We start from the raw sequence: 13,355 nt of genomic DNA on the forward strand, positions 1-13,355 counted from the left end.
GCTCCTAAGTTTTGAAATTCTCTCATCCTACCGTCTGTGGCTCAGTGCTGTAATACCTAGGAAGAAAAAGGAACAGGGAGGTGGGAGCTTTCCTTTTCAAAGGGGGAGTTAGAGCAGACAGGGAACTGTCATGGTTGTTTCTCTTTGTTGGGGAATTAGAACGGGCGAGCAAACAGCTCCACCCCTCATTTTTGTGAGCTGTTTCTCTCCATATTTCCTAATTTTTCCCATGACGTTTTTGCCTGTTTCTTCACGAGATTATGAGGCCTGAAAGACCCCATTGTTTCACAGAGCGTGAGCTTGTGTGCACTGCAGGTCTGGCTGCCTTGGGTCTGAATGTGGGTGGTGCATCGTGCTGGGCCAGACTCGGTGGAGAATGAGTGAGACATACTCCCGATGGGAGAAACACTGCTCACACCGAGGCTCACAGGATGAGAGACGATGCTGCCTTCTCAGTGTCATTCCTAAACCGCAGTCTTCCTTAAAGGAAAATCAGATGGATAAAGGCTTATGCAGATTTGGCTTTGCCACCAAATAAAGTGAAATTTTCATTCCTGTAATACACTCAACACTGTTGATAGCCTGCCTGGATTCAACTGAGTTCTTGGAGAGGCAGACCGTAATCTGCATGACCAGTCCCACTCAACATCCTTTTTCAGGGTATAAAATATTAATTCTAGTAGAGGGAAATGGAATGATAGATGACCCCCAACTAAAGTTGAATATAATTTTTTTTAAGTAAAGAAAAACTGGTTTGGTATTAATGGGACATTCTTTAAGGATGGTAATATATTGAGACAGTATCTCATATTTGTAGCCCAGGATGTCCAGGAACTCATGAGTCTTCCTGCTTCAGTCTCCTGAGTTCTGGGATTTAGCAGTGTGAACCTCATGCCTGAATTAAAGAAGTTAATAATTATCTTAGTGTTACATTCTAAGGAATCGGGTCTATATTTGATGAACAGTAATATGTCTGTGGAAGATGCTATATTGATATGGAATGATGGAACCCTGTTAATGCTTTCACCCCTACTTACAGAATTCTCACGGTTCCCTAATATTAGCAATGTCAGTGAGGCCTCCTGTAGTCAGCGCTGAATCAGCTGTGCACCTCTCTGGCAACTCCACATCTGCAGAGTCTAATGGTGACTGGGATCACCAAGGTAGAAATGTTAGTTACTCCATGGAAATCAGCAAATGTCATGAATCAGAGCTGACTTCAAACATGTAGAAGCACACCACTTACCAGAGTAAAACTGGATAGAGAATGGAACAGGTTTCTCTGAGGAAAACACAGTAGTGCTTCCACTCAGCACACCAGCGTTTTGCAAACTGAGTCAAACCTTGTGGCCTTCTGCCTGAATCCTTCCAGTTGCTCCTCACTGGGAGTAAGAACCTCCCTCCCTGAGACCTTAAGGCTACCAGTGACCCCAGAGCCCCTTAGCTCTCTTTCCTTATTCCCATCCCTTTTGAGTCTCTCATCTCCTGACACACGATCTCTTCACAGCTTCTGTGGAACACATAGACAAGCTACTCTTTTTGGATGTAGAAGGGCCTGAAACTGGGCCTTAAACTCACAATCATGCTCTCTTGGTTTTTGGGTACCTGTGATATGCATAACCACACCCAGTCCAACATGTGCTTTTAAGTCTTTTCCTTGAAGCCAGTGGTACTCAAGTTTCCGGTCCATTAGAATTACCTTGAGGGCCTCAGACTGTTGTTTCTGACCAGGGACAGGTTTCCAAGTCCTTGGGAGGACATGCTCTCTATGATAGCATGTTCTTATTTACCCATCTTGTGCCTCCTCGATGAGGCCCACCCTGGTTAGTCTTTGTGAAACTACAGCTACATCCTCCACACTTCTAATTCTTGTGACTCCCGTAGGCCTTTCATTGCTCTTGTTGCCTAATAACGAAACAATAGCTATCGTGAGCCTTATCTGTTTATTGTCTATCTTCAGTTAGTCTGGCTTCCATCTGTCTGTAAAGATGGGAATTTTGTCTTTTCCTCTGATGACGTGTCCCAGGTTTCTCAGAGCGCGCCTGGACTATGAAGAGTGAATGAATTGTTGAAGAATTAACCAATGAGAAACACAGACATGAATACTGTATCTCAGATATCGGCCTCAACTCCTTTCATGCTGTCATTGGATGCTCTCCAGATTCTGTCTGGAGCATCGTTTCTCAGATTCTTCACTTTTGTGGCAATGAGAAACAGTTGTTCCTCTTGGCTGATGTTTGGGCCTAACCTGATGCCCCTCATGTAGGGATACATCAATGGTTCTTTCTAAATTTTTATTTTAACTTCAAAGTGCTTACTAAGCCAATGGCCTTCAACCTCTGGTCTGTTTTAGTCTCCTGAATTTGAAGGGCTCTGTAAATATTTAATTTGCCTTTCACCTTAGTACCTTAAAACACCTTTCTAATTATAATTTTAAAACCACTTACTTAATGCATTACCAAATTTGAATGCATTGAAACTACCAATATTGAATTAGATGACTGAAAATTGTGCTTTTTTTTTTTTTGCTAACTTGATGATATATATCTGAATTTCTCACAAGTTGTTCTAGATTAGGGAGGGAAGAGCTTCTTTCATCTTCTAGTCCATCACTGAGGAGAGCCAAAGCAGAAACTCAAGGCAGGAACCTGAGGAGAATCCCCGGAGGAATGCAACTTACAGGCTAACTGGACACATCCACTCAGCTAGCTTTCTTCTGTAACTCAGAACTACCTGCCCTCCCTGGGCGGGAGGTAGCATACTCATGGTGGCTGAGACCCTTCTCCATCAAGTAGCAACCAACAAAATGCCCCTCAGATACACTCACAGGCCATTCTAAAGATGACAATTCCTCAATGGAGAGTCTCTCTTCCCCGGCATGCCAAGTTGACAGCGAGGATTAGCAAGCACAGAAGTTACCATTGATCAGGAAGTTACGTAGCTGTGTTTTAGATTCTAGCCCGATTATGCTCATAAATCGAGCAATCATATTGCTTCTGTCACAGTCATTCAGCAAGTGGATCACCCTCCCAGGCTTTGGAGCACCTGTGGGCTGCCGTCATCTGTGCGTTTGGCAACCCACAGGTTGTAACAGAGTCACTGAGCTTACTGTATGTTTCAAATGTTCCTTGTTCTGAGAAATTTAAACAGTTGTCTGATTACACACTCAATTACATTAGTTGTTAAACTTTGCAATTAAATCTGACTTGATTTGTTTCAAGCATTTGGAGGAGTTTGAGGCAGATTATCAAATCATCAAACGAAAGACGACAAAACCTTTATAGTTAGCAGTGCAGTTTGCTCTTCATGTCCGTTCCTCTCCAGAATATAGATTCAGGAGTTGCCCATAGTGTTTGACATAGCAAAGCATTCCGTTTCTTCATGTCACGTTGGATTCTGAGCCAGCAGTAAAAGAGCAGAGAGCCGGGGCTCCGTCCGAAAATTTCTCCAAGTTTTTATTGAACGATTCAGATAGTGAGTAATCGATCTCTGTAGTTGCCTGGATTGGGATGTTCTGAATTCAGCACAGCTGAATGCAAACAGGAAATCAAATCCTGGATCACTTCCAGTCAGTTGGTGTGGACTCTGCTGCCTGAAAGACCCACTCCGAACCAAAGCAGAAGTCTGTTGAATACTTTACAGAACAACCTCTGAGTTATGTTTTAGGGAGCCGCTTGTAGATCTCCTGCACATTCGTCTGCTTTGCTGTTCAGGCCCCGACAATATCATACTCGAGAACCTCAGAAGTAGTGATTGTGTTGTGTGTACACTGGTAATCTCAGCACTTAGGCATGAGCTTCCTAGTGATGTTAAGGTCAGCATGGACCCCATACAGTAGAGACCCTGTCTTGGGAACAACAGAAGGTTCGGCTGTGTCCCAGAGCTTTGACTCCCCTAGTGCCTAGCACTGCCTAACCCATGAGGGATACTCAGCGTGTGCTTAGTGGATAGCTTGTTCAACTGCAGAGTTATGTGCAAACTTTACCTTAAGCATTTATTCGTAACATTTCACTGAAATCCTATATTATAGCATGAAAACACATACATAGACAGCCCACCACCACTACCACCACCACCGCTGCCGCCACCACCACCAACAACAACAACTAAACACAACCATATTAGACAGTTCTATGAGCCCTTTTTTTCATCTCTAAGTGACCGATCTTTTTTTTTTTCTGAATTCTTTCTAGAAACACCTTTTGGCTGATTCTTTCATGCCACCCTATTTTTTCTGTTCTGGCCCCAAGTTATAACTTTCTCCTCCTCGGCATGGACTGTGCAAGCATCTTAAAGTCGTTTCCCAGACCTAGTGCTCCCTCTCCTATACCTGGCTCTTAGGCTATTGCTTTATGAGAAAACCTGTGTGTATCCTTTGACCTGCACTGTCTATAAAGTCTGTGTCTGTGCTGCCCAGCACAGTCACCGCTATCCACAGGGGGCCAGCGTCCTTGAATGAACACACTGGAAGACGCCATATGTGAATGGTCCACACTATTTCAGTGCCAGTGTGAAATGTAAGATATCTCAATAATTGTATATCAAGACAGAACATGTTAAAACAATATTACATACATATTATTATATACATATTATATTATGTTGAAATAAAGCTTTCTAATTAAAAGTTCTCTTTGGTTGCCATTCTCTAAAACCTATAAAACAGACTCTTAATGGCTATATTAGCTAATGCAGCATATATTAATATATGTAAGTGTGGATCCACAAGGACAGTAGGCTTTAGAAGCTTGCTTAGATAGCGGCCTTCCTGGCACCCCTGTTAGACTGAGTAAACAGAACTCCCTGACAGATCCTCTCCAGCCCACCATGAGATAAAATCTGACATTCCGGTTAGTCACTTTCTAATGATAGTCTTTCTTTTGTTTTTTTTTATGCAAGAAACCAGCCTTTTAAATAAGATGTGGCAAGTATTAATCCCAAACTAATGATCTCTTAATGCAACAAAATGAGTTGCAAGTTTTTCAGAATCAAGGAGAAAATTTTTTCTGTATATCAGATATCCCAATATGTAGTTAAAAGATTATAGAGTGCTTCAAGTCTTATACAGGAGAATCCCTAGGAAAATCCTATAAATTCCAACAGCATGTGCCATTTCTGCATGCTGTTACAGTACAGGCCTGGGGAAACAGCTGTGTTGGGAGAGTACTTACCTAGCATGAACAAAGCTCTAGGCTTGATCTGCAGCACCACACAACCCAACATAGTGGCACACATTTGTAATCCCAGCATCAGGGGTTCAGACAAGAGGGGGGTGATTGTTTTTGCTGTCTGCTTTTACCCCTGGAAAGTGCAGAAGGAAGAAGGCATTCCTTGGTCATCATCAGTTAACTGAAAATGGCTGCATGTTCCTATTCCAGAGTGCCTCATCTATCTCCCTGTTTACTCTCTTGGAGGGGAAAGACCCATCAGAAAACTAAACAATAGAAGTCGAGTACCTAGGAGCAGGAGGGAATGAATCCTGGAGTGAGTCAGGGGTATGTCATCCTGTGCGAGCCTGAAGTCAAGCAGACTGAATGCTGAGACAAACATGTGTTTGCCTGTTTGTGTGCGTGTGTGCATGTGAGCACTCACACCTGGTGTGTGTGTGTATGCATGTGCGTGTATGTGTGTGAGTGTATTGTGCGTGTGCACGTGCTCACACATGTGCAAGTTAAAGCCTTACTGTGTATGTGAAGTGACTGTGAAGGGCACCACAGCAAACCCTGGATCTGTCAAGAATGTACCTATTTTTAACATGCCGGATCAAGTGTCAGCACTCATAGGGGATGAGGAAGGGGGTAGAGAATGTGGGGGGTAAGACTGACTTGTGGAGATTCTGTAAAGGACCCTCTGGCGTGTTTACAGTTCAGCTGTGCATTCTTAATGGCTCCACTGCTGCCAGGTCAGGTAACATTTTCTTTGCATGTGATGAATGGCAGAGAATTCTTTTGCAAGGGAACCAAGGAGCTGGGAGGGGGGGAAAGGGGAAGACGGGAAAAGAAACACACAGCTCCAGAGGGATACAGCCCTTGCTTTGCAGTTGCCTATGTGGATAGAAACCAGATGGCATGCTGGAACACCCGCTTGGCTATCTGAGGAGCCAAACATATGGCTAATGGTGGGGAGAGCGAGCCTCAGAGCCAGAGCTTTGCTGATGTTTCATATTACAGATTGTTACAGTGTGTCATTACATGGCAAACCTGAGTGCTTAATACCCACTGCAGGCGCTGGCCATACACTTACAAGAAGGACTTTTTAACTCTTTGTTGGCTCTGAATGGAGAAATGACATCATAGGGAGGCTGAAAATGTCTGATGTGGAGGAGAGCTATGTGGTGGAAACAACATTGTTTTGAAACTTGGGAAGCTGTCACTCCACTGTGTTCAGCTGTGCTTTGAGAACCTTTTTGTACAAGACTTTATTTCCCCTTTTCTTCCTCATACTTCATCTCTTTAACACACAAACACACTACACACACTACACACACACACACACACACACACACACACACACACACACACACACGGGAAGGGGAGAGAGAGAAGACTCGGGGGAGGCCCAAAATCAAAATCCAGGCTGTGACACCCACTCTGGTGGGTCAGACAGCCGGTCACCTGGAAGCCACATAGCTGCACTCAGAGGTCACACATTTAAAGTTTCTGTTTGGGAAGCTTTGGGCAACAGCAGGTCTGTGTTATCTGAGGAGCTGCTGAGCCCATTCATCTGCTTTTCACAGCCCGCTTCCTTTTATTTTTAGCCAGATCCGTCAGGCCTGACAGGCGGGTAATTCGAGCCAGAGGAAGGGCAGCGCTCCAGGTCCTTTCCACAAAGCAATTCTTCTCCTCCCTCCTGGGAGGGCTCCAGACTTGGCCTGCTTCGGGCAGATGGATTTGTTGAGTCATGTGAGATCATTTACACAGAAACACAGTGAGGCAGTGGAAATGAGGAAAGAAAGAAAGAAAGAAAGAAAGAAAGAAAGAAAGAAAGAAAGAAAGAAAGAAAGAAAGAAAGAAAGAAAGAAAGGCAGAACAGCCAAAGCAAAAAGAAGGGAGAGCTAGGGAAGCTGCGGCTTGCAGCAAGCAGCCTAGTGCAGGAATTCCGCAGCATACAGCTCGGCTGAGGCAAGGGCTCTTGTATATAAGGTAATGTCTAGTTTACTGCATGGGTGGGACCCGGCTAGACGCTCCCCTCTTTTTAGCAGAGGAAAGGAGTACTGGGAAACTTTTATGTATTTATTTATTTTTTTACAAGCAGCACTCAGTAACAAAGACCACACTGTGACAGCGTTGGTTCCAGTAGCAGGGTAACTGACCAATGGGCTGCTTTAGAGAAAATGAGTTTGCTTTGTGATGTAATACAAGTTTGCTTTGTCCTGACGCCAGAAGGACTGAGGACACAGAGGAGGGAGAAGAGGAAAATTGGACCAGGACTTTTGGTTAATGGTTTCCAGAGATCATTGAGAGGACTTGAGTGGAGGGGGGAAAGTGGATATTGTGGAGAATGCAGTGAGGTATACCGTAATTACGGTAGGTAAAACAGAGCCATTCCTGTGGTTTCTGTGCTCGAGCTGGCGTGAACAGTCCGAGGAAGGCATCGTTTCCCCCCTCTGTGGTATTCCTTTTCCTTTAGCATTTGGACAGTGAGAAAACCCGGATTCTTAATTGTGGGGAGCAGCATTAACTTCACGGATCAGTTTTGCTTACAATTTTGTATCACAGGCCTTTAAGACAGTCCATGGAGACAGTCCCCACTCATTCATAAAGTTTGATTTCGCTTATATACAATAGTGCAGGGATTTTCTTGTTTTGCAGAATGAGAGTCTGCGTAAGAGGGAAATGACCCAGTTATCTAAGTGTGTGATCCGTCAAGTGTGAGAAAGCACACTATGCAGAGAACAGGAAATACATGGAAATGGAAAATTAGAAATGAGGGGAATAACTTCATAGGCAGCATCCCTGCGATCTTGCATTTATTCTGAACTCCACTATGCAGCCTCTCCCCCCACATTCCCCTTCTTAGCCACCCTAGAATGTAGGTCGACTTCACCATGGTTCCTCATATTTTGTTAGCATTTTAAAATTTGGGACACTTTGCTGGTGTTTTGAGACAGAAATGTATTTAAGTTGCCCGTGTGGTTTCAGTAATTCTGGAACAGAGCTCGTGCTCTCCTGCTGTTGCTCGTCACCAGTGAACTGAGGAGTCAGCCTTCAGAAACAGCTTCACCTAGAATAAACACAGCGCTCACTGTAATGTTGCTGATCAAGTGCTCCACCGTTCACACCCGTCCACTTCCCTTCACGCTGCTCCAGGGATTTCGCTGTGCTGTTACAGGGCTGCTTTGGATTGTTATGCTTGAAGAAAGAACGAGTACATTTCTGTGGCTGTTGTGTATTTTAGGAATCCCAAACTACATAATGACAACATTGTCATTATTTTGAAGTGGCTTTGTTTTAACCGTACTTTATAACATTGACTCTTCCCTCTATAGCAGGGCATCTGTTACAGCATGGCTGATAGTTTGGACCAGGTAATTACTATAGAGTCTGTCCTATAGGTGGGAGAGTAGGAATCTTAGCAGCATTGCGAGCTTCTGCCTTCCATATGTCAGTGGTACCTCCTCTATAGAGATAGCCAAAAATGTCTCCATACATTCACAGATACCCTCTTGGGGGAAAATCAACCCTGTCAGGTGGCAGGGTTCTCTTTCTCTGTCTCTCTTTTTCTGTGTGTCTGTCTGTCTCTCTGTCTCTGTAGCTCTCTCTCTCTCTCTCTCTCTCTCTCTCTCTCTCTCTCTCTGTGTGTGTGTGTGTGTGTGTGTGTGTGTGTAGTGTGTATTCTGCTGGAGACTAACCTCAGAGCCTCATGCATGCTGTATCAGTAACTTCTCTCTTGCAGTGATAAGACACCATGACCAAGGGTACTTATAGAAGCAAGTTAATGTTGGCCTACGGTCCCAGGGGGTTAGAGTCCACAATGACAAAGATGGCAGACCGCAGGAGCAGGAAGCCGAGATCTCACATCTAGAGCCCTAAGCATGAAGGAGTGAGAGCTAACTGGAAGTGATGGAGGCCTTTTAATTTCAAGGCCCACCCCCAGTGATGTGTTTCCTCCAATAAGGTTGCACCGCCAGACCCTGGGGTCATTTCTTGTTCAAACTGCAACAGCATGTGTTGGATTCATGCTTTACCACTGAGCTTGTAGCTTATAGGTAAACCCTTAAAATGGATATTAGGTATACAAAGTTCCCTAAGTAGCAAACAAATGATTTTAGGGAGAATATTCCCTATCTCTCTCTCTCTCTCTCTCTCTCTCTCTCTCTCTCTCTCTCTCTCTCACACACACACACACACACACACACACACACACACACAGAGGGAGGGATATATATATATATATATGGAGAGAGACAGACAGACAGACAGACAGACAGACAGACACACTGAGACTTGGATTTTGTTCTTGGAGAACAGCCCCTTTCTTGTACTCTGGACTCAGCAGGTAGAGTCCTTCAAGGCTGCATCACAGGTCTTCCCTAGAGCTACACCAGAGGAAATGGCCCTACTCTCAGAGCCCTGGAATGTTGATATCAGCAGCAAGGAAAATGTCTCACTTTCGCAGCACCCAGAGCTAGGGCCTCAGCTCACCAACTCTGTATCCCATCCCAGAAGGAGAAAGGCCACAGACTTTCTTCTTAGGAGCATAGCCGACTTCCTTCCCATGCTGCTGGCTGCGGTCTCCTTGGGAGGGAATGTGTAGCTTTCCACAGGAGAGGCAGGCGTACATTTCCTGTTTGTTTTGTGAGGACTGGTGTCAACTGCTATAATGAGATCAGAGGAGCCCCAAGGGACATGGCCTGGCTGTGTCGGAGGCAGTCCCTTGAGCTGCTGTTGGAGAAAGCAGGCAGTCCTACAGCTCATGCTGGTGACATAGTGTGTGACTGTGCCCTTGCTGTTTCTTGTCCCTTTCCCTCTTGTCCCACCAGCAATAGCATTCCATCATCCCGTTGTAAATCATGGAAACATAAATATAAGGCTGATTCCTTTCTACAAAACGGAGAGCAGGCACAGAGATGACCTGCTTCCTTAGAACAGTTGCCTGGAAGGCTGATGCCAAGAATGGGTTTACAGGCCTGGGTTATCCTTAAGCTCTTTCTCACCTGACATTACCATTAGGAGGAAGAGTTTAAGTCACAATATAGCTGATAAGACAAAGAACGTATTTCCGGGTCTAACCTGAGCAGTAGTTAAATGGACACATATAGGAAATAAATTATGGCAGAACTGAGTTTTAGGAAACCACCAAATTGGATATTTCCAGCAGACTACTATATTCTCAGCAGACAAAGGTGACCCACTTTTTGATAACCCCTCCTACCACATGCACATAAAACCTTAGGTATTGTCCAATAAAACAAAAAAATGTATGAACTCAAAGCAGGAAAGTGACATTACCAAGTGCTAGAAGACTCCAAAGCCACCCACTGTGGTGGTGTAGGGACTACCAGCTGTAGGGGCTGAGATGTTTGTACTCACCCATGGAATTGTTTGTTGAGGAGAGCAAGAATTTCCTCTAAGGCATCATGTTTGAATCAATCTGGTTTCATTGCCAGCATGGTAAGTGACAAGCTATTTTGATTTTGAAAGTGGTTCAGATCATGAAAGCACTGGGCTGTGGTCAAACCAAACCTTATCTTTGTGGAGTAGTGTAACAACCCAGCACATGACAGTGCCTCAGAGAGAACAGGTCATGCTATGACGAAGCCTGTAATGAAAAGTGCAGATTCTGCACTGCAGGAAGGCTGAGCTAAGCTAACAGATGATCTTTGAGGTGGCCTTGCATTCGAGCCTGGCATGTCAAGTAGAGCTCTCTTCTGGGAATCAACAGAAGCTTTTCCCCACAGAGTAGCAAGACATTAGACCCATTCTACACTTCCAAAGTGAGCAGATTTAAGTTATATATATCACTTCCTACTAAGGAGATTGTTTCTCTGTATAACTTGTTGTCTGAGTCTGCTTGAGGGAAAATAGGTCCTGTAACTTTGACCTTTGATGTAAGAGTGAGCTGGCCTCTTGGCTTCTTTAAAGAGGTGCTTCCTAATTATCTCCTGTGACACCAGTCTCTCCTCAGTTGTAACTAACCCACTAGGCTGTCATTTGAGATTCCCACCAAACCATAGAAAACGGACTTGCTTGACTTACTCAAACTCTCCAGAGAGATGGAATCTCTAGAATTCTATCAGTATGTGTGGTTTGACTTTTCCTGGGAAGACAAGAACACATGTCTATTCACTCCAGATACAGCATTGACAGACTAGAAGGATGAGTTCACCCAAGTCTAGCCTTGTGAACAATGAGTTTACTGGGGTAACTGACACAATTGGAGGTGAGGGGTTATGTGGTGGTTTGAATGAGAATGGCATACATAGACTCATATATTTGAAAATTTGATTCCCCCACCCCTGTTGAATTGTTTGGGAAGGATTAGGAGGTGTGGCCTCATTAGAGGAGGCATGTCATTGAGAGTGAGCTTTGATGTTTCAAAAGCCACACTGTTCCCACTTGCCCTATCTCTTTCTCTCTGCCTTGTGCCTGTGTATCAAGATATAAGTTAGCAGCTACTGCTCTAGTGTCATCCTCGCCTGCTGACTACCATGACCCCACCTTGGTAATTATGGACTCTAACCCTCTGAAATTGTAAGCCCCAAATAAAGTTTCTTCTGTCAGTTGCCTTAGTCATATCTGTTCACACCAATAGAAAAGCATCAAAGGCAGATTAGTTACAGAGGCATTCATGACTCAAATGCAACTACAGCACTAGAAAGCCCACCCCAACACGGGTGATGACTAGTGAAAGTTGTATCCCTGGATCTGCCTGCATGACTTACTGCTGCTCAGCTTGTCCGAATGTCTCCTCGCCCTAGAAGTTGTTACTGTGTATGTAACCTTTGAGAAGATCCTTGCAACTCTCGTGGGTTTTAGGAACTTCCTAAGAGTTTTGTTTCTTCTTGAGTCTTGTAAATTTCCTTTGCCTCCTGAGTTCCCAAGGAGCCTCCTTTGAGATGAGAGTGATGAAATTTGGAGGAAATCGCAAGATAACTCACCTAGTAAGCCAGGTGTGGTTGGTAAACCTTCATCCCAGATGAGTGGAGTTCAGACTTCTCATCCAGAATTGTCCAATCGATTGAGAGTTTCTTAGTACATCTGACAGCCACCAGTGATATGCCTTCTAGTGATATGTAACACTGACAAACATAAATTAAAGCTGTTAAAACTAAAGTTTGACTCCTGTGTATCAAGAGGGTGATGGACTGGCTTCTATGCTTTCTCTTCTGAGGCATAAAAAGAGCGATGTTCCTAGTAGTATGAGAACCATACTCCACTGGCTAAAGCGATGCCAGTCTTCTTAGGTGAAGACTATTCAGTATTCCATTCTTATATCTCATGTAATCTCAAAATGTATGCTGGCCAAATGAGGAATATAAATAGGTAGTAACATTGTAACATTAGAAGATGCTAGAATGAAGGGGGATGTGTCCTTATATCTGATGGCAGATATAAGGAAAGCTGGCCTAAGCATTGTGACTAAATGGAGTGCAACTATGTAACGTCTGTTAGATGGGGTGGTGTCAACAAGTGCCAGAAATGTGACAGCTACACAGACCACACAGGTTATTTTCTCTTGATGGGTTTATAATCCAATAGAATGATTAAAAGTGATTGGCCATTTGCAATTTTATGCAGAATAAAGTTGTGCTGAGCCGAGGATGGAGGACAGGAGAGAGAAGGGCCTATCTTATTTTACTGCTGTGTCAGGTTCTTTTTCTCATGTTATGCCATTTGGTTCTTAAGACAGTCGTGAGCGGTAGGAAGATTTACCCCGCTTTTGAGGAGGAGGGAACAAAGATTTAATCTCATACTCTACTCACATGCCAGAAGATAGCTGAAGGTCAGATCAACTGTATTTCCTGTGTTGCTATGATAAAATACTCTGACCAAACACAACGTGAGGGAGGAAAGAGGTTATTCATCTTACAATTCCATGGTACAATCTGTCATTGAGGGACATTTGCTATTCCACACAATATTGCCTCCAACCAAGGAACTCACCTTACAGCCAAAGAAATACAGCAGGGACCATGAAGGATATTGCTTGATAGGTGGCTTACAAGCCAGCTTATACTCAGATTTCTTATATAGCCCAAGGTCTCTTGCCCAGGGATGGTGTTGCCCACAATACATGGAGCCTTCCCTACATCAGCAGTCTAAACAAGCCCCAACAAATATACCTACAGTTTTATCTAGACAATTCCTCAAGCTCTCTTCTCTGGTGACTCCCATCGATGTCAGGTTGATTGT

At 44.1% G+C, this 13,355-nt stretch overlaps 1 protein-coding gene across 5 annotated transcripts in view; it reads left to right on the top strand.

Moving 5' to 3' along the window:
• Bach2 (BTB domain and CNC homolog 2) overlaps positions 1–13,355 on the top strand; it is a 335,112-nt gene that overhangs the window by 66,927 nt on the left and 254,830 nt on the right. The window contains exon 1 of one of the 5 annotated variants that reach the window (XM_028780761.1): positions 5,460–5,495. The exons of the other annotated variants lie outside the window; for them this stretch is intronic. The gene's annotated coding sequence lies outside the window, so the exon portion shown is untranslated. Of the gene's footprint in view, positions 1–5,459; positions 5,496–13,355 lie in introns of those variants that run through there. 5 annotated transcript variants of the gene reach the window in all.

The sequence above is a fragment of the Grammomys surdaster genome, unplaced genomic scaffold (assembly GCF_004785775.1).
Source record: "Grammomys surdaster isolate TR1022 unplaced genomic scaffold, NIH_TR_1.0 97, whole genome shotgun sequence".
NCBI classification, from domain to species: Eukaryota; Metazoa; Chordata; class Mammalia; order Rodentia; family Muridae; genus Grammomys; species Grammomys surdaster.